Raw genomic sequence first — 26,980 nt, forward strand, 5'->3', positions numbered from 1 at the left:
TAGAGAATTATAAAAGGTGAGCATGAATACAATTCTGTGTACAAAGGACACATCAATATTATGTTCTCAGGTATTCTTCCAAATCAGCTTCTAATAGTCAAATGATAATGGCTTCCCCAACAAATAAAACCTGAAACTAAACCAATTTGATCCCTTCACTTCCAAGGAAGCGACTCTGCCTGAGGCTCTCCACAGCATCTCTGTCTCTGTACTTTTACCCCAGACTATTTTTAGGAAGACCTTTGTCATCATTGAAAATTTGTCTGTTATCTTTTAACCAACACAACTGAACAAAGGGAAAGAAACACTCCTGTCCTGATCATAAGACACTCCCCTGTTCTCCTGCTACTGACTGTTTACATGCAGAATATACACAGTGAGTACCAGGGTAAACAGAACCACAGCCCTAAGAGAAAATACTGGCCCAAAAGCACTAATATTTCTATTACCTATTATTTAGACATCGCACCATATTAGCCACAGAGAGTCACTACAGAATCCTAGAGCTGGCTTTAAAAATAAAATGAAATCAAAGGATATTAATACCACTTCACACTTTTGTAGCAACTCCAAACAGCTCAAAGATGAGCCAAGTGCAGGCTCTTTCTGTCCCGTGAAGTGCTACAGTGGTATTGAACCCACTGTGCAGACAAGAGAAGATGAGTCACAGAAAGATAAAGTGACCTATGTAAAATCGAACTGCTGGTTAAGTGCCAGTGTTCACCTCAGATGTGCCAGTGGCTCCCCAGACCTCAAACTAAACAGGAAAGGGGTGAACCTAATGCAAAAGCATCAAGAGATTTGTCTCAGAACATGACTCTAAAGCTCTTACTCCTTTTCTCAGTGTGCGCAAATAACTGGGAAGCTTCCAGAGATAGAGAATTTTCCCTAATGCTAACAGAAGGGTGATCCTGCTCCTTTATCTCCATCTGAGGAGGAACAATGAGGGAAGGAACTAGACCCCAGCAGTGAAATAACTCCCCCCAAAAAAACACAGCTAGGCATGCTTCCCACATGATATAAGAGATACTGCTTGCTTGGATCGGTCAGAGAACTAGCGGGAAAGGCCAGTTTTGTTTTCCTCCAAGCTACTTCGCTATAGGTCTAAGGCACTTGCCCACTCAAAAGTGAAAGGGTACAGGACGAAGGACCTGCTTGATTTCAGAGATCCGAAAAGTCAGGCTGTGAGCTCCTTGGGATAGAGACAGTTTCTGTCAGTCCCTGATGGGGTGCACAAAACTCTCAGGTCAAAAACACATGAGAGAGAAAGCCATATAAAAGTTAGCATGCTACTCCCAAACGGCGTGCACTAACACAAACACAAAGACTACGGGTGCCTTTCTAAATTGTTCAGCATGGCACTGGTACAAAGGGGAGTCAGGTTTTTACTTCCAGAGCCATAAACACCTCTAACGATTCCCAACACGTTATATTGTCTGTCCTCTACAAGAGCTGAACGTGACAATTCATCATCTGGAGACTAAACTGCAAGGACTTCTTGAACCTTAAACTGAGTAGTAAGCATCCTAATATGAAAGAATATTATCTTTGTCTCGAGGTGAAGATTACAGAGTCACTCCACGGGTTTGAGGGCTGCTTACAGATCAGTCTCCCTCTGCCCACTGTATTACAATGACTCCCAGTAATCTGGTACGTGGGTACTTCATGATTTTTAATGCCTTTTTCCTGCACAACACCTTTACTACATCTGACAGTGCTTTTGTCCAAGATCAATGTCCAGTCCCTAGCCTCCCAAAGAGTTCCCAGGCAGCTAATAAGTTAGCCAACAGCAGATCTCTGGCTGTCACTCTGGCAGGGTTAGGCATGGAAACCTGGTATTCGGCTGACTTAACTCAGCCCCTTGTCCTCCTGCCTTCTGGGATTCTGATCCTTAGCAGCCAGAGAAGAAAGCAAGTGAACTGGAAAAACAAACAATAGGGTAACTTACTTGCTAAGAGCGGCTGTGCATCAGTCTTGTGCCTTGGCACTTCGGGGATACTGGACAGTGACAGGACTGAGAGGTAGGTAAAACAGCTGCTGGAAAAGTGTCCGATCCATGCCATCACCAGAGAGCTGGGGTCGTCTTCTTATCCCTGGGCTCTCCCTTCCCTTCTTGCCTCTGCCTGTTATTACAAAACATTTATATGGCGCTGTAGATTTAAATGCACACACCCCTGTTCCTAGGTATCCCTGACTTCCCCTGCTCTGGCAGAGCTGACACGGAGTGCTCCAAATCCTTGCCCTCCACTGCTGCAATGCTACTTTTGCCTGTCAAATGTCCCTCCCTTTCCTTGCTCCTGCTCTCTCTCTCCAGCACAAATGAATTCTTGGTGGTATAAAGCTATTTAAAGGGCTGGGGCAGAGGGGAGGACTGCATGTGATGAGGAGCATCATCTGCTCTGAATGAACAGGAACGGGAAAGGTGGCAGGAGTGAAAGCAGAGAGGGGAGGGGTTTAAGCTGCTGCTTTGCACAGAAAGGGCTGGCTGGGGAGGGGGGAATAGAGGCGTATTCAACGCCTTGAGAAAACGCGAAAGATACCGTGCTCCCCTGTCGACCACATGGTCCTTGCCCTCCTCGCCAGTTCCCCAAGTGCTTTATGTTTACTTCTCCTCCCCTTGCAAGCTCCTCACCTCTCCCCTCGCCTGGGTTCTCCTTTGCCAGATTATTGGAGTGTTTTATATTTTTAGGAGGTAGGGGCTGTATTCTTGTCTTAAATCACACAAACAGAAAGCAGCTCCTAAAAAAGGAGGGCAGGGAGAACACAGCAGCTGTACACTTAACAGGGAGCACATGTGTACGCATCCACCAGCACTGTGAAAAGTCTTATTCCAGGCTGGACCGAGGGATTTGGGAAAAGTGGGGAGAAGGAGGGAGAGCACGATTCCTCTGGAGCTCTTTCCTGACATGCCACCAACCAAACTGCTGAAATGGTGTTTGCTGAGTGACTTGCGTTGTTTGCCTGTGATCCAGCTAGTCCCAGGGAATGTTCTCAAAGCTCCTCAATGGTTTGCTTTTTTTGTGTATTTGATTTTTTTTTTTTTTATCATTGATAATATCACACATTGTCTCCCCAGCTTAGAAGAATATTTCTTCTGAAAAGCAAATGTCAGGTCAGCAGAATATAAGAGATCGACGTGCCTGGCAACTACAGGTTACCTACAGGCTTAACTGCCCTCTTCCCTAATCCCGACCCACAGTCCTCCCTAATTTTCTAGTCCAGGGGCGACATGGAATAGAGCCCATCAGAAATTCTTATACAGTAAATTTTCCAGGCAGGAAATGAGAACTTTTCAAAAACAAAACACTGTACAAGAATGTCAGTCTTGCTAGAATCTGAAAGCAATTCTTCCACATTCTGTTTTGAAATTGCTTTTCAATTCATTTTTTAAAAAGAAATTACACTATCTCTAATGAAATAAGTCAGAATTAGAATGACATTTTTCTTTTACTGTATGGCATTTTGCAACTTTTTATTTGCATTCTTGTTTTGAAACAAGAAAAAAATCAAATCTCAGGAATTTCCTGTAAATCAGAAAATCTGGTTCCTAACCATCTTGAATCTACACAACTCCTTATTATGGAAATCAGACTAGGAAAATAGTTGTTCAGGAAATTAAAGAAAAGACACACTAAAGAAAGGGAACTAACCACAGCTTTACATACATATTAGTAGTCATATTGCACAGAGCGACTGAGTTATGAAAACACATCTCTCTAAGCATACTCCTTTTTACCAGCCATCTTGCTTTCTGATCTACACATACAGTTCTGATCTAGCCCACCAGAATATTTTATCAGACCAGATGGGAGAGAAAACCAGGGCTTAAACTATTAAAAATGAATTTTGCAAATGTAATTTTGTTTTTCCACTTGCTGTTAGTTTGTATTTTGCACTTCATGCAGCTTGGGCAATGAGGTCGAATTAGCCAGTTTTGCTCCTGGTTCTCTAGCATGAGAACAGTGCTACTCTGTCTAGGATACAAACTGCCTGAAGGACTCTAATTCAAAACAACACTCAACCTACCTTCAGTGAAAGTAGAGAGACACAGTAATAAACTGCTGATGAAACCCTATTGCGTTAGATCTTCTACCTGTTCATAATTGCTGGGAATGCTCTTTCCAGCAAGACCTTATTTTATATTCTAAGACTGTGTCTGCAATACACAAAGCACACCTATAAAACTGTGGGTTGGGGGGTACCTTAACAGCTTTATTTTTTTTTTTTTATATAGCATTCAAACTTACTAAAAAAGTACTAAACAGTAATTCATACAGTACTACTAAACCACAACATTTGGGGGATATAAAACTGCTAATTGAAAAAGCAACTTACTGAGAACTCTTAAGCAAAAGTTTAGGAGAAATTTGGTTTAAACAAAGGGGGCAGAGCAATTTGGCTGGAGCAGATTCTTTCTGACATTCACACTAGCTGACATCACCCTCCTTTGAGGGCATCTGCCAGCAGCCTCTTAAAAGGGTCCACAGCCTCTGGATACACAAAGAGCCAGTGCTGTGAAAATGTCCTGTCCCATCTACATCTGGCCAGAGCACTGTGCTGTTTAGCGACAGATTCTGACTTAAGCCTGGAGGCTGCAAGTGTAGATTGCCACGGTTCATCATGACACTGCACTGTTCAAGGTATAACGACAATCGCTTTCAAAAAGTTATAACCACCGTAGCCAGCAAAACATACCACCCACAAATCATTCATCCTTTCCTCGGAGCCCTCCTACTCAGGGGTCTTTACTGAGAAATTGGTAAAATAGAGTTATTAGAGTACGTTTTCAGAACTTTGCATGGAACTGGCACAAGTTAAGTAAAAGATCATTACATCTAGCAACTAAGCTTATCAGAAAAATTAGAATTTACAGAAGAGCTCTCTAGACACAGCTCCTGAGGAGCAGCCCCCTCACCCCTCCAAGTATACCCTATGGACCAAACAGATGGCCTCTAACCGGGCAGGGCTCTGCCAAACACACAGATGAGCATGTGCACAGCACAGTCCTTTCTGCAAGAAGGCCTCTTCCACCTTGACCTGCCAGCTTACTTTGAATTACTATGAGGACAAAACATTTTTTTGAGATGTCAGGAGTATATGTGGGAGACAGGCAGCTAAGAAGTCTTGAATGAGACATCATGCAGTTTCCGTGAGAGAACAGGGAATAGTCTGTATCATGCAGACAGTAGAGCTCATGCTACCTAGAAAGACATGTTGCAGAAATTAAAGACTTGTCTGTAAGCAGGGGCAAATTAATGGAAACAGCAGACGTCTCACCTTGCATGCAGGAAAGAGGTCTGTCTTACAAGGTCTGTCAAAAGCAGCTCTCTTTAACAAGCTTAACTCTGTATTTCTAATCTTATGCTCTTTTGCTCCATGAGGGAACTGTTGACACCTTTGGAGAACTAGTGCACACTAGAATTACACTGACAGTTTTCAGAACAGGGTAAGTCCCTGGATGATGCTTCCACACCATCGCAAAGGACAGTGTCACCTTCACAAAGGCATTAGCTCTGCTTTTTTATTTCATCTCTGCCCAAAAACCTTTTAAAAGATTTGGAATGATCTTCTGTGCTAGAAAAAGCTGCCCAGCCAGCAGGCCTGGAAGAACAGAAGCTCTGCGAGTCTGCAAAGCTAGTATGACAAGGGCAACATTAGGAGAAGCCTTCCTTCCTACATCCCATACACACACTCCTCCAGCGCATCTCAACTAGGAACCCAGCGGAGAGCCTCCAAGAGGACATGGCTCCCCCACACAGGCAGAGGAGCGGGCTCACAGTATGGTCATTTCTGTGATGAGGGTTTGCCCATCTTGAGCTGGACCTTGGGATCGCTAACATGTGAGAAGCAGTGCGTAAATAAAACCCCTTCTGCATTTTGAGCAGACTCCTGTTTCTCCTAAGCAAAGGGAAACTCTGCTAACAGGCACTGCCATCTGCTGGCATCATCTGCTTTCACCAATTCCCCTACAAATACTGACAAAAGGGGGCACAGGTAGGGAGGGTTTAAAGTGGAGTCCAGATTCTTACAGCTCCCACTAATCTATACGGCTGCAGAAAGCCCCGTTTCTCCCACAGCTCATCTGTATTATTCAGCTAGGAAAAGAGATCTCCCCCCTGTCCAGATCTGTCAGTTCATCAGCAGGCACCCAACACCGACACTCCTCTCTCTCTGCCACCGCCCTGCCAATGCCTTGTGCGATTACGCAGCACTGTGCTCACACTTCTGTCCAGATGTTAGCTCAGAGGAAAGAAAGGGATTGCAACACCAATCCACACGTGTCCCCTAGCACACAGTGTAAGCGCACTTGTGCGCTGTGGCTGCTGTCTGTCACAGGAGCAGATACACCACAAACATTTCAAAACACAGCAAAGGCCATAGAAAAGAAAACACTTGAGAGCTGTTCTTCAATCAGTTATTAAAAGCCTTTTAGGACACCTTTACTAAACTGTGGAGAGGTAGCACCTTTTTTGTGTGTCCATATAAGCACATACACCTCAGCTGAGTTTCATTACTTGATTTGGCTTCCCTACTCTCACACTGCAAGTGAGGTAAGGGCATTGTTTTGCCACTGATTTCCACAGACATCTTCCAATTTGTACTGATCAAAGACCAGCCAGATCTGAAAATAGTTTTTCTGCTAGAAACTACACTTTAGTGAGTCAGTGTCATCAATGTGCCCTTGCTAAAGTGGTTAAAAAGTTGCTGTTGGCCCCATCAGCTTGAAATGTGATGAAGAATTCCAGCTATCAGTTGGCTGAAGGAGGGCAGGATTTAATGCAAAATCACAGTACTGTTTGGGTGTATTCTCAACCTAGCAAGTAAACAAGAAAATGTAGAGGGATTGCTTCTCTAAGTCAATACTAAAGTTTTCTAAGTCTTTGAGATTGGATTCATCTCAGCTAATGCCATTTAGGAGATGCTGGTCCAAGTCTAAACAGCCATGCAATTTCCTTTCTAACTGATGCAGAGAGACAGGTAGTATCAGAAGGTATCCAAATGAGACCACTATGTTAGAATAGGATGAATCATCTAATTCCTGGAGTGCATGGATAAAAACATCACTTCAGTGCAATATCTTGATTTCACTGGGGATGTTCACAAGCTCCAGCGGCTGTGCTTTGCTGTTCAAAGGACCTGCGGAGCTATTTACAGGGGTGGAATTATGGCAACTGTTGAATGCTTAGTTCCTGGATTTTGCAAATAGAACAACAGGATGTGGAAGAACAAACTTCAGTCTCATTTTGGTATAACTAGTTAGCTCTCTGAGGAAATTATGTACATACAAAGCTTTCATAAAGCAAACATTACTTTGCTTTTCTGCTGGTTCCTGTAGAATTCAACAGCACGGTCCAATTTTTGAACTTTCATGAACCAAATGGGGAGTAAGCTCCATTTTCCTGTGGTTTCACTGCACATAAATGAACCATCCTCCCAGATAAGCACAGACTGGCCCATGTCATTTGTTACCCAAAGGGACAGTCTTCAATCTGTCTCTTCACAAGCACCAGTGACAGAATCTGTAGGTTGCTCTGAAATCAGTGGTGGCTGTCTATGGTTTTACACATGTATCAAAAGGAGAGGGAGCAGCAGTACCTCCAGGGAGTATTTTAATTTGCTGTGCAACTTGATCTCTGGAACAAGAAATGTCACTTCCCATTTGTCAACCATAAACCTACCATCCCACTAGAAGAAGAGAGTGTTGCAAGAACCCAGTGCTGGAAACAGCTTCTGATCATCTCATTCACCTCCACTCTTCCCCTGTGTGCTCGACTGAACTGGAGCAGGGCTTTCAAGCAAAGCTCTGAGAATCTAGATCGAAATTAAGCGACACTTGCTTGCTCTGTCTCCAGTTCCCTTTGTGTCTGGGGGATTATTCAAACCCCAAACTCAAAATGAAACTTGGGAAGTAGGAACAGAGGCAGACAAGGGGAAGAAAAAGTCTCTGCAATAAACCCAAACTCTCCCGCCTCTGCTGAGCATGTGTGGAGGAATCTGCTTGCCATTTCCTTTGATATGGTAATGAGGAGCTAATGCTAACCTAGAGAAAGAGACAGCTCCTCCTACAGCTACATGGGGCTAATGCCTAGCACTAATTCAAGCCAGGCAACACACATCCCAAGTCATTGCTGTCTTTTAACTTCTGGATTGCCTGCAAGTGTCTTAGTCCAGTTCCTAGTGTAATTGCCATGATAATCAACACTAATTAATCCCCTGTTCCGCAGGCACAGCAGCAAAACCTAGTGCTGAAGGGGACCCAGAGGCTAAGCTTCCTGCTCATTCCCATGGAAGCTGCAGGGCTAAGAAACATTGGCAGGGGGCACTATCTGAGCATGTGTGTAAACTTGCACACTTGTGATGAATCACTTCTATCTGGCTGTTCACTGCTTGCAAGCACCGAAACAAACAAAAAATGCAGAAGTTGTAATGCACTAATAAGAGCAAATTTATTAAAACAGAATTTCCTTGCTAGACTGTCAGTATTCAAAGAGATTTCTGACAAGAGCAAACTTCTTAGTTCTTTCTGGTGGGCATCTTGTTGCACTAACTTTCCTCCTAAAAATGCACAGCCTTTCCTTTGTAGAGAGGGATGGGGAATGTACAGCATGCAACCGGAAGGGAACAGTCCTTTTCTCAAACTCAGCCAGTAGGTAGTGCCTTAATTCAAAATGGATCTCACCTGCAGCTTGTGCTTTGCTGGCAATGGACCTACCACACCACCACAGTAACCTAGTAACTTACTGGCAGTTAGAGGTACAATCCGGTCATGAGCCTTCATTTTACAAACAGGTGTCTGAAGTTGAGAACAAGTTTTGTCTCATTCATTTCATTTTAAAAATCTACTAATTACACAGAGCAAAACAGGGACCTGGAGAAGGTGACTGACCTCAAGCAAAGATAAAATGTCTTGCTCTCTGCAGGGACCATCTCTCTCCACTAACAAGAGGAGATTACAGAACTGGCTCATGATCAGGCAATTAGTTATTAGATGCTTGAACACAGGCAAGACAAATACCACCTTGGCTGACTTGTCCACAGTCACGATAGATACCTGGTAGTGGAGAAGACAACTTACATCTCTCAACTCCAGTCCTCTAATTACTGGCTTAAGTTCCTCTCTTCCTCTTGATGTTTTGAATAAAATGCAAATGTAATGTTTATTCATGCAATTCTGCCTCTGGGGAGGAAAGCCATCACTAAAATGATGCAGGTGAAAAATTTCTGCCCTTAAGAGTTAACTAGGGGCTAAGCCTCACGTTGAGACAGGACTACACAGGTAAGAAGTAGAGCCACCAACTTTTTCATTTAATTCTGAGGAAATCTAGCAGGACACTCAGTTGATTCCAGGGGATTTCACAAATGCCTTTGCAATGATGGGACTACAAGAGAGTAAAATTTTGCTTTTGAGCACCACTGAAAACTCTGCCAAAGACCAGCATGCACATTCAAAGAAATTCTAGATCGTCACCCTCTGTGAAACAAAGATTCACTGAACCTCACAGATTCAGGCAACTTAAAACCATCACTTCCAGCACATTTTGTGGTTACTTAACAGGAAGCAAAATCTAGGGTGCAAAAATAATACCCTGAAGACAGATTTTAGGCAATGCACATCAGCATGTCTTGTTTATTTAACTGTCATATTTTAATACTATTTGCAATTAAAAGCAACTCAGCATTAGTTTCAGTGGGTCCAGTATGTTGCTGCTCTGAGTTCACTTCAGGCTTCTTTTCAGCTCTATTTTCACTGCAGAAAAAAGTGACCCCCACTGACTCTAATAAAGTCTTGTTATTACTGCTTAATCTCATGTGTGTGCGCCTGGCACCAGAAAAAAGCAGCAGACTAGCAGCCCTGGGGACAAAAGGCCTCTATTTAGCCACAAAACGGGTACTGTACAGGCAGAGTTTCCCCAGTGCTGCCCTTTCATTATATCCCAAATGTATTCAGGTGATAGGACAGAGCAGCTCTGGAGCCAGAAGAGGTCTGTTAGAGAGGCTAGACACTGCCATGATGCAAGACAGACTAGCTGGTAATACCAGGGCCATTAATCCTTGGCTTCTCTATTTCAGTTAGTGTGAGCTGCGATGGAGCTCAGAGCCTTGTCCCTTAGGATCTGACTGAGGTCACTAGGCATTAAAGGTTTCAGTCATTGTTAACCTGGGTTAGATCTGAACTAGAGACCTAAGGGAGAAAATCTTCAAACTCCATTTAAACCCACAATACATACAGCTCTGAGTTTTAGTGTAACACCAAAGTATACCTTGCACTAGGATCCATTTGGTGCGAGAAGGGTAGTAAAACCGTCCATAAAAGAAATTCCTCCTGCCACATCAGAGCAGCAGAGCAGTTGCTGATGGCACAGACTACAACAGACCCTGCCTGCACACTCCTCCTCTGCAAAGGCTGGAAGTGCTCTACCAGGGGAGTTTTTGCTTGGTCTAGCTCTTAAGCAGGGCAGTGGAGCTGCTCTGCAAGAAAGCTAGCTTACTACAATGACTTCTAGGGAGCCCGTAAGAAGAAAACCAATTGTTTAATTCTTCCCAAAAGTGTATATGTCCAGAAAGCAATTTGCATGGACCTGTTAAATTCAGGAATTATATCTGTTCATTGGAAAATCCCAGTAACATCAGGGACCTTGTATGCTCTTTGATTTCCACATAATTTGTTAGCATTAGGAAGACAGGCAGCAGTTTTTCAATCATTTTGGAACTTCAGGGAACTATTTGGAGAATTTTTTTCCAGACCTTGCAGCAACGTTCAATATTTATAAAGGAATTCCCTGCCTTGGTAGCAACAACTGACAGTTAGGAAAAATAAGTACACTATAAAATGCATTAATATTAAGTCTGCCAAATACTGCTAGATGAAGATATTTCCAGCTTTTGCCTGACTGCCTGATATTTAGTTCACACAAATAACTGACAAAAGGAAACATATATAGGAATGGAAAAGAGGGAGTGTATGCAAACCTACTTCAGCTACAGTGAAAGATTTTTCTAGACTGACACAATAAATCAATAGCAGAATCAGAAAGAGAACCAAAGTCTTCCAGTTTCTACTCCAGCCACTTATTCAGGGAACCACAATGTCTATTATGTGCTCAGGCTACTGCTATAGGATTCTGCAGTACATGAATAAAACACTTCCCATCCTACAAATAAAATGCTGAGATTGTGCTGAATCTAGACTTTTCCACAAAAATGCAAATAACTTTCATGTTTAATGATGCAACAGAGAGAGAAGATAAATCTTGATATCACTGTAATAAAAAGCCTTTTTATGAACACTCCTGTGTGCTCGCTGCCTGACAATACTGGACACGGTCCAGGTCTGTTTACAGTGCCAGCATGTCTGTGTCCCTGACTCCTGGCGCATCTGTACATTTTGTTCTTGGCATATTTGTATCTATGGAGCTAGCTGACCTTGAAACTCTCAGAGAAAAAAAAAATCATCAGCCTGAAAGCCTACCACCCCCCTCATATAATTCATAGTTACTATCAGAAATATTTTTCCTCTGTTCAGTTTGCACAGAGATGACATTCAATAACACTGAAAATGTTCTTACTGTCCCTAGAGAGTCCTGTTCAGAGTAAAACCAAAGGAAATTAAAGACCTGTCGAGCAATCCCCCGATACAGGTTCATAAATATAAAATTGCATGCAGTGGCTGGCTAAAACGTTAAGGACAAAATGTGCTAACACTCTTTGACTTGGGTCCCTCTGTTTCTGCCTCCCCCATATTCCCTGCTCTGGGAGGAGATGGGGAAAGAGTTTCCCTACCACTCATTATCACTGCATATTCACATAAAACAGAAATGCTGATGATGATGCATGTGCTATGGGACTAACATTACAATAGTGTACTGCTTCAGTGACAGCAGGATTTGCAGCCATCTCTAAAAATATACACCTTTTCCAGATTGCAGCCTACTGCTGCTGCCTGCTATGAGAACTCCTTCCCCTCAGGTAGTGGTTTGGTGTGTAACAGGATACATTCAGGGAGCATACTAGTGCACCAAAGGATGATGATGTTACTGACTGTCACATCTGAATTCCTCAGAAAAACAAGCAACACAGACACTTGCTATTCAGTCCTGCCAGGCCCTGTCCCCTTACACAGTCTAAGTGGGCTGTCGTGCTAGGAACACACACCCCACAATGACTTTTGGGGAAACCCTGATCTGGAGACCCTCCATTCTCTTAAAGGGTGTTCTCCATCCTCCTGAAGAGTCAACTCACATGAGTTTTGCTGTGACCTGCTTTACAGCTGCATGAGAAACCCCCCATGCAGACCTGTGCCAAGGACCTCTCAGGTGGTCTGCAGGAAGAGACTGTGATGCTGAGAGACAAACTGGGTCCTCTGCAACCTCCAAACTCAAATTTCTCTGGAAGTATGCTGACTTCAATTACAGTACCATGCTCACTGGAGTGTTCCCCTACATGCTGTAATTTGTGCAGCAACAGCTCGCTAAGGTTGTGATGAAATTGTTGGATTTACCCTGCAGTCATTCAGTGAAGCTTTCCTTTCTGGTTAGATTTGCCTGGAGCTTATTCCTTCGCTACTCCAAGCACAAACTCTAAATTCAGATCTGCCTAGCGCTAAAAATCACACAAAAAAGCTGCTTCACCCAAACGAATGAAAGTTACTTTACTTTTCTGTTAGTCATGAAAGTCAGCCACTATTTTATACATCTCGGCACAAGATTAAGACCACCAATGGAATCTCAGACCATTATAACACAACCATAAAAATAACTGAAAATAAGTCTACAATTCACACTGTTCTCTGGTAACTGCAGACACAAGGTATTAGCGACAAGATTTACCCAGCACGTACCAGTCTAAATAAGGCATAACACCAGACACATCAAAAAGAATAAAAGGAAGCTCTCCTAGAAAAAAATGATGCCATATGGACACAACAAATCCTAAAGCTTTGCTCTGGTGAAGCTTCTTCCAGTTCCCCAGGCTCTTCTATGTCGCAATGTTTTCTAAAAAGATGACTGCGCTGTATCATCTCAGCACTCAAATTGCCTCAGGCTGTGGTGCTTCCACACTAACGATACCATTGAAACTAGCAGATTGAATACTGTCCCATTCATGGAGATTTGATTCATTTGTGCTGACAGCTTGCATACACCTTGTCACACATTAAAGTCATTGAAACTGAATGGCCAGAAAGGCTATGATCATTGCTTTGGGTGATTTATTGAGGACTTACTCAGCACTGAGCCAATGCCAAGAGAACTCCCTCATGTACCTAGACCAGATGTTGTTCTCATCCAAACTATGTGAAATCTGAGATAAAACTACCGAGGAGAATGGACATGTAGTGCTGCTGTCACCCTTGCTTCAGCTCAGAACTACCCTCCTCTCTATGACACTCCCTCCCCCCTCAAAAAAAGTCTGCCAAACCACCTCTTTTGCACAAAGAAACTTCAGCCTAATTCCACTTGTTTGGTGTGCACAATCATTTTGGCATATAAGAAAAGGTTGACTTTAATTTTTTTTTTTTTTTTTAACTGAAGATGCTAGCTCCATCTTTCATTTTAAATTAGAGCGATGTGGTACTCAACTGGACAGGGCATGGAAACGCTAACTAAAGCACTTTCTCCCACTTCACCTTTTTTTCTTTCAATTTTTAAGACATTTTCCCACCACCTACAGAGCAAGCAGTTCCCTCAAGTGGTACCTGCGCAGGCCAGTAGAGGGTGATGGGCAGCCACATTGATTCTTTACTATCCTGACTTCAAGGACATCTCTCTCAAACATTATCGAACCTTGCATTCTATTTTGCAAGAAAATACAGAGGGTTAGGTATGAACCAGAAGCTTTACTGAAATAAGGTTTTTCCCCATACCTTTTTCATGGGAATGCTACATGCCAATCATAAGTACTTTACCCAAATATGAGGACTGCACACCAGTTTACGGTTTTAGAAAGGACCTGGCAGCCACTGTGCAGGGCAAGCAGCTTTGGGCACAACTGATTACTATTTGCAGAAAAAACTGTACATCCCTAAGGTATATCCCTGCGTGGGCAATGGAAACCTATGGAAAATCTTGCTACAAGAGATGAAGATGTCTCCTGCCATTCATAAATCAAGCTCCTCTTCAAAAAGCACATCGCTGCCCTGTGGAGCTACACAACAAAAACACATGCAAGGGGGGAAACTTCAGTGAAAAGACATTTCAGTCTATGGACATACTGAGCAAAGGTGGACAGAGGACTGTCTTCAGCTACCTAGATTAGACATAGAATCTGTTATGGCATATCAGGTCAAGAGAGATAAGGAACAAACCTTATCGGAAGCTGACTAAATCCCTGCTTCCTATCTGGGCAACAAGGTAGAGGCTCTAAAGCTAGCTCTTGAAGGCACCTTTTTATCAGCCAAAACAACTTGTCCAAAATCTAGCTAACTAGGAACAGGTCAGCTAGAGCTGTGCCTGATGTATTTTCATTGCCCATGTTTTTTCCAGCCTGCATACTAAACCTTACACACATGACAAACCACTGGCCATTTTCATTGCTCATGCAAAACTGCCAGGCTACAGCTGATACTTCTGCCCACTTTCTATTGCCAAATGTGGTAACAGCTCTCTGCTATCAAACCTGTTACTACTGCCCTCACTAGTGACTCATTTTGATGGGTTCACTCAGCTGTAAAACAGTCATTCTTTACATGGCTATTTGTAATGTCCTGACCTTCAAAAGCAAGGCCCAGGATTTTTGTGGGATCATCTACTAAACGTACTTCTTAATAGATGCAACATAGAAGAAGTATCTGCCGTTCTCTGGTGGGGGGGGGAAGAAGATGCTTCATATTTTTCTTTTGGTAATAGCAACCACACACAAAATCGATGCCATCTTTTATACATGTAATGTGAGACTATCAGCTTATTCTGTGCCCCTATGACAAAGTTACTATCCAGCTTTGTTACTACCCAGCTTTGTTACTACGCCTAGTAAGATACTCAGATGTGGATATACCAGGGGAGGGCAGGGGCTACAGTTCACATTAGCACTGCCTACGCGTCATATATACTCCTCAGCCATGCTTGCAGCTCTACAAACTTGCCTCCTGCATCCAGCTCTCCCTATAGAGGGATTGCCTACATTTCACAACAAGGCCAGGCTCCGCAGGACTGCGAGCTAAACTCAGACAATAACCAATGATAACCCCTTTCCTAGTGAAAGAGCAGAACAAAGAGCATAATATGTGTAAAGAGGATATTTTGTTTTTTTCACTGTCCTCGTAATCTCTAGGCCTATATGTGTCAGCATTGCCTCTGGGACCATATTCTCACCACTGGAAAATAACTAAACAAACAATCACTCCACACAACCTTGCCCACTTCCTTACTCGGCCTAATACTTACTGTGGGCTCCATCTAGCCCATTAGTTGCAGAGGGAATTCAACAAAGCTTACATTCCTGCAAGCAAAGTGTTCTCAGCTTTCTTCATGACTCCCATGAGAGCGCAACGCCTGACTTCAGCAGGCCAGGGTATCGGACCAGGCTTTCCACCTTTCTTTGCCTTGGTTATCATCAGTGAAAGATAGGATGATAACTGCTCCCTTTATTCCTCTCTCCCTCCCTCGCATTCCTAAATGGAACGGGTAAATTTCATTTATTAATGCTGATAGAGTCCATCGAGACCTACAGATAAAAGGCTCAATTAGAAGCAGAATGTAATGTTCTATCTTGCAGAAAGCTTATGCTTTACTATTTATTTTCAAAGCACCTACTGACATTGCCAGGCAACTGTCCAAAATAAAAACAGTAATAATAATGAAACAAACAAATAGTCTATAAAATGCAACTGAGTGCTGTCCAAAAACAGACAAAGAATAGAATGAATCCCTAAAGCTGGAGTAAAAAGAAGGTCAAAATGGTCAATTGTGGGTTGATGTAAAAAGTAACCCTAGAGATACATCTCAAAGGGACAAATGACCTCCATACAGGAGGTCCTGCCTCAGAGCACACCAGAGGTATGGTAAAATTTGGGAGTTTCTGGTAAGCCGTAAGATCAACTCTTAGATTGTCAAGGGACCTCAAAGAATGATGGCACAAGGGACAGTCATTGCTGTGTAAAGTATAACGCACTGTGTTGTATTTACATAGAGCTCTTCCTTCATTGCCAAGTGCAACAAGTGGAAAAAATGAGGCACAAACAACAGACATCTCCAAAGTTCATATTCTGTTCTCCAGAACATCAGAAAATGAATTTTGCTGGTGATGTCTAACACAGCCCCAGAAAGGCAACTGCAAATAAGTACAATACACCCTCATCTGCTCATTCCTGTTCACGTGGCTGCCTGCAGGCAGACTGCAAACAGCCCCCATGCAGGAATGCCTGGCTGTGCACTGTGCCACCCGGCTCCTTATCAATCAAGCTGCTCAAGCAAGCAGGGTATCACATGCTCCAGAGAGTGCCTTCAGCTAGACACATCTGTACTCGCAGAAAACCCAGACTTGAGCGCCTCACGGGCTCTCAAAGGCTGGTGTAGGGACACCTTGAGACCAACATTTTAAAAATGTCTCATGCTGTCAAGAACAATTTAAACTATAAACACCTTTTTAGAGCTTACAGAAGCATGTTTATTTTTTTTTGGAAAAACAGAAGGAGAGAGGAAACACAGGGAGGATGAAACATTTTAGGGCTTCATACCATTTGATCAATCACAGCTCAGAAAGCTTGTTATAGTACAGTGTGTACCTGAGACATCAGTACTTGTTCTTCTACCAAATTAAAAAGGATCATCACTGAGCTGTAACTAGCTACTGATTTTAATACCTTCACAAATAACAGAGGGATGGGAGCTCTAACATCTACATCTGACATGTTGTTACTACAAGACATGGACCCTAACGAAAATCTAGAAACAAAACTTTAACAGGTGTTAACTGACTAACTGTTAACACCAGTGGTTCAACGACATCAGACAGATATTTCTCTATATGTAGTGTTTGAACCTTGTATTTTCCTAGCATCAATATGGAAAAAGGGTTGAGACATGCCCCAAACCAGACCTCAACTTTTTTGTTTTGGGCAATCACCAGGTTTGTGGTAGACATACATACTTTCATCACAGATTGTTTTACTTAGGAGCACAGAAAAGAAGCGACAAGGTGATGTGGACTACAGGTCTTGCCTTCTCCTTTGTATATTTATTTTAACTTTTTAAATGGGGTATTCAGTAACTAGAAAAAGGGAAATGATGCATGACTCTCACCCTCCCTCACTATATTTTGCATGGGTTATTATAAGCCCTCCATCCAGCTGAAGACTACGTGAAGGTGCTGTTAAATTCACTGATGCAGTTGCACTGCTCCACGTTATTGCACCGTGCTGGCAGGCTGGCTCTCCAGCAGCCAAACATCCTTGTGCTAAACACCCAGCTTACTACACAGGGGAAGGAAAGAAGTGCCTTTGTTGCAGTCCACCCATGTCCTACATTTTTAGGGGAAGTAAGCAGTTCTCTGGCACCAGCCTTCTCTGGCAAGCAGCTAAATTTCTCTGAAGTAAATGCAAGTAATGAGCTTTACTCCTTCTGGCAAGAATTTGGCATTATTTCCTCCATGAACAGGAGTGCATAAAAAACACCTTCCCCATGTGGTATTATCAGCAGAGCCATTTTATCTTGAGGACCTGCCAGGGGACTGGGGGGGATTCTAGGCCACACAGTGCCAAGAAATCTATCCTGCAATCATGTTCTTCTAGCATAAAGCTTAAAGATAGTGCTAAGGTCTTGTCACCAAATCTCTGCTTTTTGAATAGTCAGAGGAAAACTAGGAAAAGTGTGGGAATGTATCTAAAAGACAAAATGTAACTCATCAGCAGGCAGCCAGGTTTCTGCTAGAGGCGAACTTCTACTCTAGTACTTCTTATTGCTAGAATTGTCTTTGCAGGAGGTATTCTCCCTTGCTTACAGCCACATCACCCTAGGACCCAGGAGGCTTTCAGGGCACACAGCTAAAAGTCTTCTCAGGGAGACTGCTTGCTCCTTTGTCAGTCTCTCACATGAACACTGCATAAATCCTTTGCAGCAGGGTCCCTCAGTCTGCACTGTACAAATGCCTATGGCAATGGAGGCTTTGGTCTGGGTCAGAACCTCAACAGGTCAGAAAAACTGAGCAATTAATAGCATTAATTTCATACCACAGCTTTCCAAGACATTGGGTTGGTGGTTAGCTCTCGGAATCGGTCAGGGTTACAAGGCTTGCTATGGATGCATTTCAGAATGGCGCTCTAGGTGATTTCACTGTCTCTTATTATGTCTTGAAGTCATGAGTACTTTTCCCTTCTCCCAAGCCACCTGCATTGCTCTATTAAGCATAGGGAAGACAGTATCTTCTTGTAAAAAAAAGGCCTGTGTTGCTGTTCCACTTCTGACTATAACTTCAAGGAGTTAAGCAACACAGGCCTCTGCCTTCCTTTCCGGATTTCCATGTTCATTGCTACAGCCAGCACTATAGCCGGCTTTGTTCTTCAAGTTAAATAGCCTATGCATTTAAATTTTGTTGCTAACAGTTAGCAGAGATCAAGGACTTCAACTACCTTCTGTCTCAGAACAAGGAAGGCTAAACCAGTTAGGAGTCTTTTGCTTTCTTTAGTAGCAATGACCGAAGCTGCAGGAAGGGATGAGGGGTACAACAACCTTCACTTACGCTGTTCTCCATTTCAGAAGCACATCACTTTCCCTTCTAGAGAACTACCCATTCTTCAAGCTTATCTGCACACTAGCATGTGTGGCTGTTTATTTAAGGAAGGGTGATAGCAATGCACTCCTTGCAATGGAAGCAAAACAGACAGTTCTCATATTTCTCTCTCAGCTACCACAATTCTGTTTTCCAGGAACACAAGTTTTAGGAAGGCATCACTACTGTACATATACAGCAGTGAATATTCAGCCTGCTACTTCTACATCCATTGCTACACTATCTAAAAAAATGCTCAGCATTTTAAAGATACAAAATGAGACATAACTGGAAGGACAAAGTCATCCCTCTTGGAACCCAGAATAAAATGGCAATGGGTTTCAAATCCCTCCCCATGGTAAGCACTAAGTAAATCAGTACTGGGAAGCTGCCAGCCTAGCTACACTGAGGTTAATGAATAAGCAACTGCCTGCAGTACTGACTTTCTTACTATATTTAAAAAATGCATCTTTGATTATATCTTAGGGAAACCTCTTCTTCTATAAATAATCACTCCTAAAGATGAAGGCATTAAGCCTCTTCCTTTGACAAAATGGATAGAGATTATTGACATTTTTACATAAAAACTGCTACTAGGCAAACTTAGGTTTTTTACAGAGTACTTGCTCTCTACAGAAAATGTTAACTTTATGTTGAAAAACAGAACACTGAAGAACAAGAAAAAAAGATTTGGAAATATACCAGGGTACATTTTGAGAACATTAGTTCAGTCACATCTTATTTCCCATTTCGTCTTCATGGGACAAGCTCCCAAAGCATACATTTCCAACAGAACAATGAAGCAGCTCAGAAAAGGGGAAACTGTTGTGCATTTGGGAAGCTGCTGGCTGCTGGAAACGAATGCTTCTGAATACCTAGACCACTTCTGAAAATGGCATTTGATTCTGTAACCATGGATGCATTTTTGAAAGTGTTACCCTAGGCAAACAAAATCATTGATGTGACAAACAATAGCTTAAATTTTCAAAAGTGTCTTGGGTGATTTAGAGTGTCCAACAGGAGAGACAATAGAGCCATTTTGCAGCATAAGTGCTCAATCCTTTATGGGAATTACTGTCATTTAAGGGGTCTCAGACAGAGCACCTAGAAGTCATTTGTCACTTGTGAAAATCTAGGTCATTTACTCCCCTCCTCCTGCTGTCTTTTCCCTGCCAAATATAGAAAGAATTTTCTGGCTTCAGACTAAATAAAGTTGCTAATTACACTCTTTCCTAAAAACCTGCAACTGAAATTCACTTGGGGAGTTTCCGAAAGCTGTGGAAACCTATTCATTCTTATAATATCCTTTTGACATGCCTTAGAGGGAGAAGGAAGAAAGTCCATACGCTTTTAATTCCTCAGTTTTGGGGATAATATTTAACAGCAGTAAATCCCTTTAAGGGCTCAGCTACGCTCTTTGAAGCCAGTGGGAAAAATTCCTGTTGAGTTTCACTGCAGGAGAACTAACCTTTTTCTTTGAAAAACTATGTTAAATAAGCCACAATACGTTATGTGATGTAAGAAAATTAATTTGCACCATCAAGACGTGACAATGACAGGATTCTCACACATACTAGGTACGGCATAAAAAATAACCAGATTAATTATTTCACAAAACAACACATCAATTACTTAGCTCTCAGTAAAGGTATCTGGACCAACTCCATCATCACATATTTGGGTGCAACAAAAGCCGATATGCTGTTAATGATGCCAATAGGTACCTGCCTCACAGGGATTAAGAGGTGTAACCAATGAATTAATATGCTTTGAAGATGAGAAGTACTGAATAAGTATTATTGGATTTATTCTTAATGACTGAGCTAACAAAACAATGGGATGGCTAATAATAGCATTTCATTCCTTACATCAGTGCTTTTTGTCTCAGAACACTGTGGGGCAAACACTTCAGTCGCTGACTTGAACAGCAAAGCTCTTGCTGGTTTCAACCATGTGGATGGATCTGGCTCTGTTAAATGACTCTTTACATATAAAGCCTGCTCCTAACCTCTTCTAAGATTCAGAGAGACTAAGAGAAGATCCTGCCTGTAGGATCTCCGTCACCCATCCCTGCTGGCTAGCTGGAAGCACAGGATTCCTAATACTGTGTAACCGAGAGAAGCTCAGATTCCAGTCTGGGGATATTAACACTGAGGGTAGAACTCATTTCTCAATGGTAGACCTCTAAAAGACAGAGATTTAGACTGCTCCAGTCATCCAAATCCTCCCTCTAGTGATGGGGAAGGATGGGCACCTCTAGAAGGCAACCTTAGACACCTGCCTTACAATGTGAGGAAATGCCTTCTGAACTATAGTGGGAACCAGAAGGATTACCTTAACTAAACTACTAATTTTTAGGTGCTTGCAGGTGAAAAAGATGATTCCAAGCTTAAAGCATTCAGTCCCTTATCATCTCAATGCAAAGATGTTCTTTCAACCAAAGGACTGAGAAATGCAAAAAGAGGTACATATCTTTAAGCTCTGAGACCACAGCTATACAGAGAGAACAGCAGCAACTTCACAGCACTGTGTGAACTTCTGCTGTCCTCTGCCAAGATTTCAAATGGACTCTGGGTTTCGGGTAAAATCTAGGAAAGAAACTCTGAGAAGGAATTCGAGCAGAGGTTCACGTGTGTCTAGTAGGGCACAGATCAAATAAATCAAACTGCAAGGGTTCTGCAGAATAAAGGCCGTATCAAGAGGCACCTAGTTATTTCCTAAAGCACACTGCCCATATAAACAAAGGCTACCTGATCCTGGCAAACAGTCGAGCCATTCCTGTTGTGGTTATACCGGAGGGACCAGGGGCAAGAGACTGAGGTGCTAGTGAGATAACAGTAACACCAGCTTTTTCAGGTAACAGTACTTTAGCTTTGGCAGCTCAAAACTTTTTTTTTTTTGCTTACCCATCCAACAGCCACTCCTCTGCCTTTCACACAGAATATATAAACTCAGCCACAATGTTAATGAGCTATTGCATATAGATGAGCTGGCAACCAGTCTGAGCTAACACAGCCACACAAATACCAGAGGGCTTTGGGCTCTCTTTTTTGATACAGAAGCTGTTGGACCAAGGTACTGTGGAAATTGCATGGTCTAGGGAACACAGGAAGCCGGGCAGCTTTTTTTCCCTCACCTCCTTTCTGCAGTCACCCTTACTGCTTTACGCACAAGGTAAGAAGTTCAGTGCCATATTGTTTTCTTGAAAGCTGTTTGGGACAAATCCATGATACTTCCAGAGAGACTGTTCCTTCTGCTTCCCAGGCAATGGGATTCTGCCATGCCAAAGCAGCTCTTTGGCTCAGTGTTCTCATCCCTCTGTACACAAAATTGTCACCTCATGTCTACAGCAAGGGAACTGGAGAGTCCTTTTTTGGGGTACAGGATATCTGGATTTTAATCTGCTTGCTCACTGACTTACCCTCTCCTTGGGCAACCTACTTGACAGTTTCTACTCCAATAAAACAAGGTTATTGAGGTTTAAAAGAGCACTGCCAAATAAAATTTCTGCATCTGCTGTAGTCACCTCAGACACAGAAGGCAGAATGTAGGAGTTCAGGCATTACTCTTCTCTAGGAAAGAACAGTGCTATTTCTGACAGCGATACGGGACTGGAAGGGCCTTAAAGTATGGCTATGCAGACAAACTACAGTGGGGTAAGCTGGTACAAATTTACAGCACAATAGCTTTTAGTGTGGTAACTGTCAGTATTGTTGTTTTAACCCTGTATTAGTACAGGAGAGCCTGTCTTCATCTCATAGTTATCAAGAGGGTAAGCATGTGTACTCGGATACATTTAACAAGAAGCAGCTAATGATTTGTACAGCTAGACCCTAACTTCAATGTGTTTCAGTTTCACAGCAGTAATGTGTGAATAACAGAAGTTCCCCACCTTCAGACATACTTTAAGATCCTCAGATGCTACAGTAATGAGTTTCTCAAAATTACTGTTTAAAAGAAAAAAAAGAAAAACTTAAATTCTCTTCCACTTTGGGCGTGACAACATACAGCGCATGGATCACTTCCTTAATCTCACAGTCAGTTACTTTTTTCAACCCAAACATCAGCAGGGAAAAAGAAAAATATGCATTAGTGTTAGTAATAAATTTAAAAATCAGGACATACTACTTCAGGGTTGACTTGTCAGAAAATAGTAATTAAAAGTGTTCCAGCTGACAGTGCCCCTTTAATGAATTATTAGTAATGTTCTGAGAACATTTGATGAAAGACATCCTAAGAGTTCTTTACTTAAACAAACCAATTTTCTGCATGATACAACTTCACCACACAAGAAGGGAAAAATCTCCACTACAGAATCAAATTAAAAAAATATCTAATAGTTTGAATGATCAGGAAGTAACAGGTGCCCTCTCTGCACTGATTGCCTCTATTTCCTACACCACAATGTTTTCCCATAGGTGCTTATCTAATAACCGCAATTATTTTCTTAAATTCTGTTTAAAAAGCCCAATAAGGTGTAAAACCTAAGTGTAATAGTGTTTTTGGTCATCCATTTCTAACTGTTAATAATAGCAATTGACATGCACAGTTTTAAAGCAGCTACAGCAATGCCCAGGGACTGATTCTTTTTGTCTAACATCTAACCATGCCAGAGGCTTTTGAGCAGTGCTACATGCTCCGGCATTACACAAACATCAAAACAGTCTGCTTGTGCTGGGCAGCAGCAGCAAACCCTCTCCTTGTATGTGCAGCCTTATAGGTGCCTTTGCATAAGAGCCTCAGCACATGCCAATACAGCTGATCAGATATAACTTCTTGTTGCGCATACCAGCACAGCTCAGGCTTCTGGATCCTGATCCTGCTTTACCGTGCTCCTGGATGAGGACGCAGGAGCTGAACAAGGCACAAAGCACGGGGATGAAGAGGGGTATGCTTCACATGGATGAGCAGAGGGGGTTGAAAAAGCAGAAGGCAGGCAGCTGGGGGGTATCTGCAAGGACTTGGGTGGAGTGGGGAAGGTAAAGGACAAAAAAGTATCCTGAATTATGGATTTATGTTTGGGTGTGAAGTAGAAGGGGGGGCTGGGGAAGGGGGTAAATAGGGAATGTGGTAAGGAACGGGGAAGGTGAGGGGAAGCACTGGGTTATTCTGGATATGAACAAAGAAAAACTGGGTAACTTATACACACAGAAAGGCTTGTTTGATTGCATAAAAGACTTGCAAGACTACTTAAATGTGGGTTTATATTCTGTGGCCTGAATTACTACTACTACTTCTTCATACTTGATTTACCATCTAAATATGCATTGCAGCCCTCCCTGGTTTTCCCAGGAGTCTTTCAGACTCTCTGGGGCAGAGCCTGAAGGCTCCGACACCTGATCTGTCATCTGGGAGTGGGTTCTTTAAAACCTTTCCCCCAAACACTTCCTCATGTAGGCTAACTAGCTATGAACAAAAGGGACAATCAATAAAACTGAATGCAGGTATAACTCATCTGATTGCAACAGAATCAGCCTGGTGTCAAATTGACTTAAAGCTGTGAATCAGGAGCAAAGAATCATTTAATTCCTTCCCTTCTCAGTTTTTAGCCTCTTTTCTTTACTGGTGGTGTTGTGTCACTGGTTCATGTGTCACTAATCTTTCAGCCCTCTTTGAAACACCTGCAATTCAGTCCTTTTGGCTCAGATCACTAGGGGAATACTTAATGTTTATCATAACAAAGCAGTTCTGCAGCCACTTCATGTCCACAACTCCCACTGGAATCAAATCCAGATCCCTTCAAGGGATCTGCAAGCTCCCTACTCATTACTTCCCTCTCCGAAAGGGAGGCAGCCAGCAAAGTTTTCTTCTTCACCTCCCCAAACAGTCTCCCATTATGGGGAAAGACAACAGACAGGATTTCCTGTATCGGCTCACACCCTTTCTGGCCTTGCTAGACCTGCCTTTCGCCATGCCCCTTCTTTGCCACTTGTTCATTCTTCATTTTCAGAAATAGGCAGCTTCTGCCCCATGCCCACTCTGTACATGATCATAAGTACATGAGTTGGCTTATAAGGCAAGTTCCTCCTTGACCTTTCCTGAAAAACACTTGTTGATGCTACTGTTTTTCTAGATTGCTCTTCCCTACCACGCTCATGCTAATGTCTTACACCCCAGTGATATTTATCTTGGCATCCACTCACTTGGCTCCGCCACCAGCCCTAGTAAGAAAGGGCAAATTGCATTGCTACCAACCATAAGCTAACCTTGTTTTCAGAATCCGTTGAGAACAAGCAGGTGACCCTTCCCTCAGCCACCCTGCAGGGAGCGGGGGGGGGGGGGAGGAGACAGCTGGGAGAAAGAGTCTCACGCCTCATTTCCTTTCACTGGTTTCCAGCTCCATCCAGATCTGTTGTTTGTCCTTGACTGTTTCAGAAGAAATGTAACTAAGAGCAGCTGCAGGAATTCGCATTTCTTGGCCGAAGTCCTGTGGAGCTATCCCAATAGCTGGTAAGTCATGATAGGTAACCAGGCACTCCTTGGAAGGGGATGGTTGGGATAAAAACACTTCCAGCCATGCAGGATGCACAGAACTGCACCTGAACACAACCATGGTCTCTTGAGGTTCAAATGTAAACAGCAACTCATCTTAACACTCCTGCAGCTAAGGTGTATCCTTAAGTCTCTGGACTATAGCAGGAATGAAGGGAGCTTGAAGCAAGGATGTAGCTTTACCCTCCTTTACATAATCACAAGACAAAGCAAAGTTACTACAGAAATGCCAAGTGTCTATTCTCTTGGCAGCACAATCCACCAAATGAGGTACTGGCACTACGTAACCTGAGGCTTTATTTCTTGTCCCCAAAACAGGTCTGTAATTCAGCCTGCTAATCAGAGAAGTAACTTCATAATTAATATTCAGAGTCCTTTATTAGACCGCTCTATCTTCAAAAGTCTTTTCTACAGTGCAGGTAACTTGTCCCACATTCAGGTTGCGGGTGGTTGATGAGTTTGTACAATCCATACTGAGGTGCTCACAGAGGTAAGATGGTTTTGTTTCTAGATTTCACAACTCAAGGTTTTGACATGTGAACATGCTTTCTGTGCAATATCCCACAGTAAATGCCAAGTAATTTAAGCTACCTAATACTTTAATAAACGCTCTCAACTACCTTCTGTGCTGTAAGGGAAAGCGTGCACATAGAGTAACCATGGAGCAGGTAAACAGCAAAATATTGCTTGTTTGAAGCCCTAGGACTTTCTGTCCCAAAGAGAAAACCAAGCAGCAGTACAGGTAGCTTTTTGCATCACACGTACAGTTACTGAGATCTGAATGGCCACCTAGTATCTGAATGTTTGCTAATCTCAAGAGATACAACAGGGGAGTTCATCTCACTTCCGTCATCTAAAATTTGGCGGTTATGTCTAATCTTGTCACCTCAGTTCCCCATGCAGTCAATGGTGAGATGAGACAACCTGAGGAGAAACTCATCCTGTCCCCATATGCCCTCTGACTCTAGCATCTCTTCTAAACTGTCTGGGCTTTTCTAACATTTTCAGGGGTAAAGGGAGGCAAGATGAATCTTTCCTTGGTTTTAAGCCACTTCACTAAGAATTGGGAAATCTCAAACCACATCCTAAGGTCTGGCTACCTACTGAATTCTGCACGAACCAGAACTGATTTAAGATTTTTAACAGCCTGCTAGTAACTGAGGTAAGAGCCTGGCTTTTGGAAGTGACTTAGTGCCAAGATCAAGATGGGGACTTAACAGAAGCACTCAAAATAGGAATCTTGGTACCCTGAGCTGCTCACGTAGCTGGAGACACAGATAAGCTCCAGAGGAGGAACAGGACAGAAGCAGTTCACACTGCGGTGCTAGTTTCTGACAACAGCAGAGGAACTCTGAGGCACTTCATCTCCTAGTGTAGGCATTTCGGTAAGTTCCCTCAGGTTGGTTGAATGAATCCAGACCTTAGAAAAGATTTCCAGCGAGACCTGAGCTCCTAAAAATGTGACAGACTCAAAACACTTGTGAAGGTTAAACTATATTCCACTGTGAGGCATTAGGGGTGTTTATATATATATAAAAATGGTATCTAAGAATGCTGCATTCTTCTCACTTTTATGTCCAGTTGTCTGGAATATAAGCACTTTCTGCAGAATATGCATTGGATGCTAAACACTAAGAGGCAGAATGGGCCACTGCATTTAAATTACAGTATCACCTAAGTGCCCAAAGACTTGCACAGTGTGGGCACTCATAGTAAATCTAAACTTAACACTTCCATTTGCAAAAGCATCTTCAAATCAGCTCAATATCTGTCCAGGTGAAAAAGT

At 42.7% G+C, this 26,980-nt stretch overlaps 2 protein-coding genes across 8 annotated transcripts in view; one reads left to right on the plus strand and one right to left on the minus strand.

The window, feature by feature from the left end:
- KCNJ5 (potassium inwardly rectifying channel subfamily J member 5) overlaps window positions 1-26,980 on the minus strand; it is a 50,608-nt gene that overhangs the window by 19,653 nt on the left and 3,975 nt on the right. The window contains exon 2 of one of the 2 annotated variants that reach the window (XM_026097265.2): window positions 1,949-2,123. The exons of the other annotated variant lie outside the window; for it this stretch is intronic. The gene's annotated coding sequence lies outside the window, so the exon portion shown is untranslated. The remainder of the gene's footprint in view (window positions 1-1,948; window positions 2,124-26,980) is intronic. 2 annotated transcript variants of the gene reach the window in all.
- Window positions 1,944-26,980, plus strand: part of KCNJ1 (potassium inwardly rectifying channel subfamily J member 1) — a 39,333-nt gene continuing 14,296 nt past the window's right edge. For 3 of the 6 annotated variants that reach the window (XM_064524335.1, XM_064524336.1, XM_026097274.2), the window contains exons 1-2: window positions 21,699-21,876; window positions 25,040-25,152. The gene's annotated coding sequence lies outside the window, so the exon portion shown is untranslated. Of the gene's footprint in view, window positions 2,022-21,698; window positions 21,877-23,479; window positions 23,591-25,039; window positions 25,153-26,980 lie in introns of those variants that run through there. The other 3 variants (XM_064524334.1, XM_026097275.2, XM_064524337.1) reach the window with 3 other exon arrangements.

The sequence above is a fragment of the Dromaius novaehollandiae genome, chromosome 21 (assembly GCF_036370855.1).
Source record: "Dromaius novaehollandiae isolate bDroNov1 chromosome 21, bDroNov1.hap1, whole genome shotgun sequence".
NCBI classification, from domain to species: domain Eukaryota; kingdom Metazoa; phylum Chordata; class Aves; order Casuariiformes; family Dromaiidae; genus Dromaius; species Dromaius novaehollandiae.